Genomic DNA, 6,433 nt, shown 5'->3' with positions numbered 1-6,433 from the left:
TAACTTAGGCCTTGCATCTAGCATGACCTCAAACATTAGTTTCTAAGTCCTGAACCACATGTCTTATCTATTTCCATCCCCAAAATTCTTTTTGTTGAAGTATACGTAAATTTGGGAGTTTTACTGTTCACGTGAACAAGAAAAAACAGCTTTTACTGTTCACGTGAACGGTAAAAGCTGCTTTTACCGTTCACGTGAACAGTATTATGCTATTGTTTTTATTATATTTTCTATTTCTAATGTGGGAGTCTTGCTACATAAGTTTTGGGAGTTTTTAGAAAGCATAGTTTCTATTTTGGTGGTAGTTTCGATTTTCTGAACTTTCTATTTTAGGAGTTAGGAAGTTACTAAAGCTGTAATATTTTGTTTCCTTTTTCTAGAGGACAATTACTTGTCTCTCAAGTTGTATTAGATTCATTAGAAGCTATAAATAAAAGTGATCTGTGATTCTAGACTCTTTAGCTAAGATTCACAGGTCTTTTCTACTAGTTCTTCATCTCTCTTCTCTTCTTCTTCTTCTCTCTTTTCTTTGTTCAAGTTCAACTGCTATTTTGATTGTTTAAAGATTGTTTTCTAACATGGCATCAGAGCTTTTTTTAATCAAAATAGTGTTGTTCTCAATATTCTCTTCTGAAATTCTTTTTTTTTTTTTTTTTTTCTTTCTTTCTTCTCTTCGTTTCCTTGGTGTGCAGCCACCTAATGCTGTAAATTATGGACTGTTAGATCAGATATTCATGTGAACTGATCTTCTCTACCTATTACCTTACTCTTAAACGTTCCAGAACTTGGATACCTTTGTTACCTCTTTTTTTTTCCTATTTTGTCCTAAGGTTGCAGAATTTTTTTGTGCTCATTCTACTTCAAGTTTTGGAAAACTGATTTGAGTGATATCTACCTTAGTTTTATGTCTTCACTTACACGTGACTCAATCATGAGTATGGCTGAATCAAAAGGATCTCAAGGAGATCATGTAAACGTTCAAATTACATCTATCAAGCTCAAAGGTAGTTCTAATTACTTGTTGTGGTCACAAGCAGTTCGGGTGTACATACTTGCAAAAGGTAAGCTTAAGTTCATTGAGGATGAACCTCCTGCTGAGACTGACAAATCCTATTTTAGTTGGATCCAAGATGATGCAATCATCAAAATTTGGATGTGGAATAGTATGGAACCTGATATTGCAGCGAATGTTCCATAAGACTGCAAAGGGAATATGGGATGATTTGCAAGAGATTTATTCCCAAGCTACAAATATGACTCGGATTTTTAGTATTTATGAAAAGCTATTTCAATTTCAGCAAGCTGACAAGTCTCTGCAGGATTATTACAACTCCTTTAAAGGCATGATGGAGGAGTTGAATGTTTTTCAACCTCTCACCACTGATATAGAGAAGCTGAAGGCCCAACGGAATGAATTTTTTGTGTCTAAGTTTCTTGCAGGATTGAACCCTGAACTGAAATTTGTCAAAGGACATCTTCTTGCTGGTGAGCATGTCCCTAATCTTAGTGAAGCATATTCTAGACTTCAACGTATTGCCTTGCCTGAAGGGAGTTCTCCAAACAAAAGTTCTAAAGGAGAAAATTCAGCCTTCACTACCTCTTATGGAAGGGGACGTGGTCGTGGTTCAGGGGGAGTTAGTAGGTCTTCTGGAGGTCGTGGTGTTCAACTGTCTGATAAGACATCTCGACTTTGTACTCATTGCGGTAAAACAGGGCACTTAGTGGAAGCTTGTTGGGCCAAACATGGAAAACCAGAGTGACCAAGCACCTTGCCAATCATGCCGTTTCTGATGGTGGTACTGATACTGTAGCAAACAACGATAGTGGTTCTGGATCTTCTTCAGGGGACTTGTCTAAGACTCTAAGAGATGATGTAAGCCAAATCCTTCACCGATAGCAAAATATTCAAACTGGCGCTTCCACATCCACTACTACTTCTGCTGCCACACTTTCTCATGCAGGTAACACAACACTTCTCACTTCTACTCCCACCCCTTGGATCATCGATTTAGGGGCCTCTTCCCATATGACTGGTAAGTCATCACTTTTTAGCTCTTTTTCTAAATCTACCACTAAAAATTCTGTTGTCATAGCTAATGGGACTTCCACACCTATTCTAGGCTCTGGAAGTGTTTCTCCTACACCTTCTCTTACTTTATCATCCGTACTTCATGTTGCTAACTTTCCTTTTAACTTATTATCTGTTAGTCAATTAACTAAAGCACTAAACTGCTCTGTGATTTTTACTCCCACTTAGTGTGTTTTCCAGGACCTTCACACGAGGAAGACGATTGGTGGAGGGTGTGAAAGGAACGGACTCGACTATCTGGCCTATGCTACCCCTAATGCGGCTCTTTTTGATGATTGTGTAGATGCTCTCCAGTGGCACTGTCGTTTAGGCCATCTGTCTTTACCTAGATTAAAAAATTTATTTCCTTCTTTTAAATCAGTGTCTAGATTAAATTGTGAAGCGTGTGAGTTAGGGAAGCATCATCGTGCCACCTATCCTCCACGCTCTATCTCTCGTAGTGAGTCCTTATTTTCTCTTGTTCATTCCGATATTTGGGGCCCTTGTAGAATTAGTAATAGGCATGGTTTTCGATATTTTGTTACTTTTGTGGACGATTTCTCCCGTCTTACATGGTTGTATCTTTTAAAGGATCGGACAGAGTTCTTAACTACATTAAAAGTTTTATTCATGAAATTCGGACTCAATTTTCTCTTCCTATTAAAATTTTTCGGTCTGATAATGCTTTAGAATATGTGCAACATGATATATCAAACTTGTGTGATTCTCTTGGAATGATTCATCAAACCAGTTGTTCATTCACTCCCCAACAAAATGGAGTGGCTGAACGCAAAAATCGTCACCTCTTGGAGGTTGCACGCGCTATTTTGATTCAGATGAATGTTCCAAAGAGTTACTGGTGTGATGCGATTTTGACTGCTGGTCATTTAATTAACCGCATGCCTTTGCTTTCTGAAAAATCTCATTTTTCAATTGTTTTTCCCAATAGAGAACCGTTTTCAGTTCTACCCAAAATTTTTGGTTGTGTGTGTTTTGTTCACATACCACATCCTTTGGATAAACTTTCCCCCCGTTCTATTAAGTGTATTTTTCTTGGGTACTCACGAACTCAAAAAGGTTTTCGCTGTTATGATCCGGTTCTTCGCAAACAATTTACAAGTGCGGATGTGACCTTTTTTAAAGACACTCCTTATTATCTTAGTCAATCTGTGTCTGTTGAAAACTGTGTTTTGGATGATACTCCTCCTATTCCCTCTTTAGTTCCTTCCACTAGCAATGTTCCTTTATCAGTGAAGACATAAGTTGCTAGAACATATTGTGGATAGTAGAGTTCTTCCTAACAATATTAGTGGCTCTCCTTCAGTGGAGCCTGAAGCTGGCCCTACGGATGTTCCTTCTTCATCCTCTCCACCGGCGGATTCTTCTAGTGGAGATCCCACTCTGCCTTCAGATGACTTACCAATTGCTTTAAGTAAAGGTACTCGTACTTGCACTTTACACTCTAACATTGTTTATCCTGTTTCCAATTTTGTTTCTACCTCTCATCTCCCTCCTAGCTTTCGTTGCCTTGCTTTGTCTATGTCTGCCATTCATATTCCAACCCATCATACCGAAGCTCTTAAAATTCCTGGCTGGAAAGCCGCTATGGATTTGGAAATGGATGCTTTACATTCTCATCATACATGGTCTTTAGTCAACTTACCTCCTGGGAAAGATGTGGTCCGCTTTCGGTGGGTGTATACTATTAAGTACCATTCTGATGGTACGGTTGAAAGGCTTAAGGCCTGCTTGGTGGCTAAGGGCTATACACAAACATATGGTGTAGATTATTTTGAGACTTTTTCTCCTATGGCAAGCCTTAATTCTGTTCGTGTCTTGATATCTTTGGTTGTGAATTAGGATTGGACTCTTTTTCAGCTTGACATAAAAAATGCATTCTTATATGGTGATCTTCATGAAGAAGTTTACATGGAGCAACCTCCAGGGTATGTTGCTCAAGGGGAGGACAATGTTCGTGTTTGCAGGCTTCATAAAGCGATTTATGGACTCAAACAGTCTCCACGGGCTTGGTTTGAGAAATTTAGCAAGACTGTGGAGTCTTTTGGTTTTGTACAGTGTTATTTTGATCACTCTATGTTTGTTAGACGGCAGGGTGATAGTGTTGTCATTATGGCAGTTTATGTTGATGATATTGTTCTTTCAAGCAATGATGTTGATGCAATCCATACAGTTAAGGCACACTTACAAAAATCATTCCAAACCAAAGATTTAGACGATCTACAACATTTCTTGGGGATTGAAGTCCGCAGTAAACAAGTAGTAAGTTTGTCACAAAGAAAGTATGTGTTAGATCTTTTGACTGAGATTGGCATGCTTGCTTCTAAACCTAGCGACATTCCCATGGATCCTCAGTTGAAGTTAGGACGTGATGATGGTGACTTGTTAGATGATGTCCATCGTTACAGGAGTCTTATTGGGAAACTTATTTATCTTAGTGTTACTCGTCCTGATATTTCTTATTCTGTTGGTGTGTTGAGTCAGTTTATGCAGTCTCCTAGGAAGGCTCATTGGGACAAAGCGATGAGAGTGCTTCGGTACCTCAAGAGTGCGTCCGTAAAAGGGCTCATCTATCGACCAAATCGGAGTATGGACTTGGTTGCCTTTTCTGATGCAGATTGGGCTGGATCCGTCATTGATCGGTGGTCAACCACAGGTTATTGTACTTTTCTTGGTGGAAATCTTGTGACTTGGAAGAGTAAGAAACAGTCCACCATTGCTCGATCTAGTACTGAAGCTGAGTATAGGGCTATGGCCCACACCGCTGCTGAATTGATGTGGCTTTGTTCATTGTTAGAGCAAATAGGATTTCCAATTTCTAACCCTATGAAAATGTTTTGTGATAATCAGGTAGCCACTTACATTGCTAGTAATCCAGTGTTCCATGAGAGAACGAAGTATATAGAGGTAGATTGTCACTTTGTGCATGATGCAGTGAAGAAGAAGCTTATAGCAACTCCTTTTGTGAGCTCTATTGACCAACTAGCTGATTTGTTCACCAAAGCTCTGTTTAGACCAAGTTTTCAGTCTATCTATTGCAAGCTGGGCATGAGAGATTTGTATGCTCCAGCTTGAGGGGGAGTGTTGAAGTATACGTAAATTTGGGAGTTTTACTGTTCATGTTTACTGTTCACGTGAACAGTATTATGCTATTGTTTTTATTATATTTTCTATTTCTAATGTGGGAGTCTTGCTATATAAGTTTTGGGAGATTTTAGAAAGCATAGTTTCTATTTTGGTGGTAGTTTCTATTTTCAGAACTTTCTATTTTAGGAGTTAGGAAGTTACTAAAGCTGTAATATTTTGTTTCCTTTTTCTAGAGGACAATTACTTCTCTCTCAAGTTGTATTAGATTCATTAGAAGCTATAAATAAAAGTGCTCTGTGATTCTAGATTCTTTAGCTAAGAATCACAGGTCTTTTCTACTGGTTCTTCATCTCTCTTCTCTTCTTCTTCTTCTTCTCTCTTTTCTTTGTTCAAGTTCAACAGCTATTTTGATTGTTTAAAGCTTGTTTTCTAACACTTTTACTTCAACCAGCCTCGTTTTTTTGTGTTTAACAAAGATTTGTGCTTTCTTGATGGTTACTGCTGCTTATTATACCTTGCATCTGCACTGGAAAGCAATTTGTAGATATAGTTTTCCATCCCTTTAATATCCACATCACTAATTAATACCTTGTTATATACTTATTCACTCTAAAGCATCAAACAATGCTGAAAATCTATTCTTTCTTGCCCTCATTTTAGTCATTATAAAAATATATATTCCCTCCCCTTGGTGCTCATATAATAAAGATCGTCACTCTTACCCAAAAGGGGGGAAAAAGGATCATCACATTTTCTGGTCTTTTCTTTTCCCACAATCTTCTTAGCTTCATTTTTAACTACATAAATTTTTAAATACTCCTCACCTTAGACATTTGCCATGCTTTAAAAAGAGATCTAATAGCTTTAATGGCTGCTTAATCTTGTCATCCCACTACCAAGTTTCTAATCCCAAGTGCTCATTGAGTAAACAAAATGATCAGCCATCTGGGGACCACATTAAAAATCCTGCAAACTGTCCAGAAGACATCTTATCCACTCTGCTGACTTCTATTCCTTCATTGACATGTCCAAACACAAGAGGATGTTGATATGACCATTAAAGTCTAGAAGATGAAACATAACCAATGGTGTAGAAGATGAAACCCAGCAAGATCAACTAGACTTGATATAATAGGAACGGGTTTTCTTCAAGCCACACACCAATGACCGTCATTTTGCTAGGATGGGTGTAGTAATAGTGATAAGCGTATCGGATCACCAACAATTAGGGATGGGAAGAGTAATGACAGATGGATTGGT

Source organism: Hakea prostrata, chromosome 4 (assembly GCF_041222555.1).
Source record: "Hakea prostrata isolate BN-2017 chromosome 4, UWA_Hpros_2, whole genome shotgun sequence".
NCBI lineage: Eukaryota > Viridiplantae > Streptophyta > Magnoliopsida > Proteales > Proteaceae > Hakea > Hakea prostrata.
The sequence above is the reverse complement of the archived record's forward strand: the minus strand, read 5'-3'. Positions refer to the sequence as shown.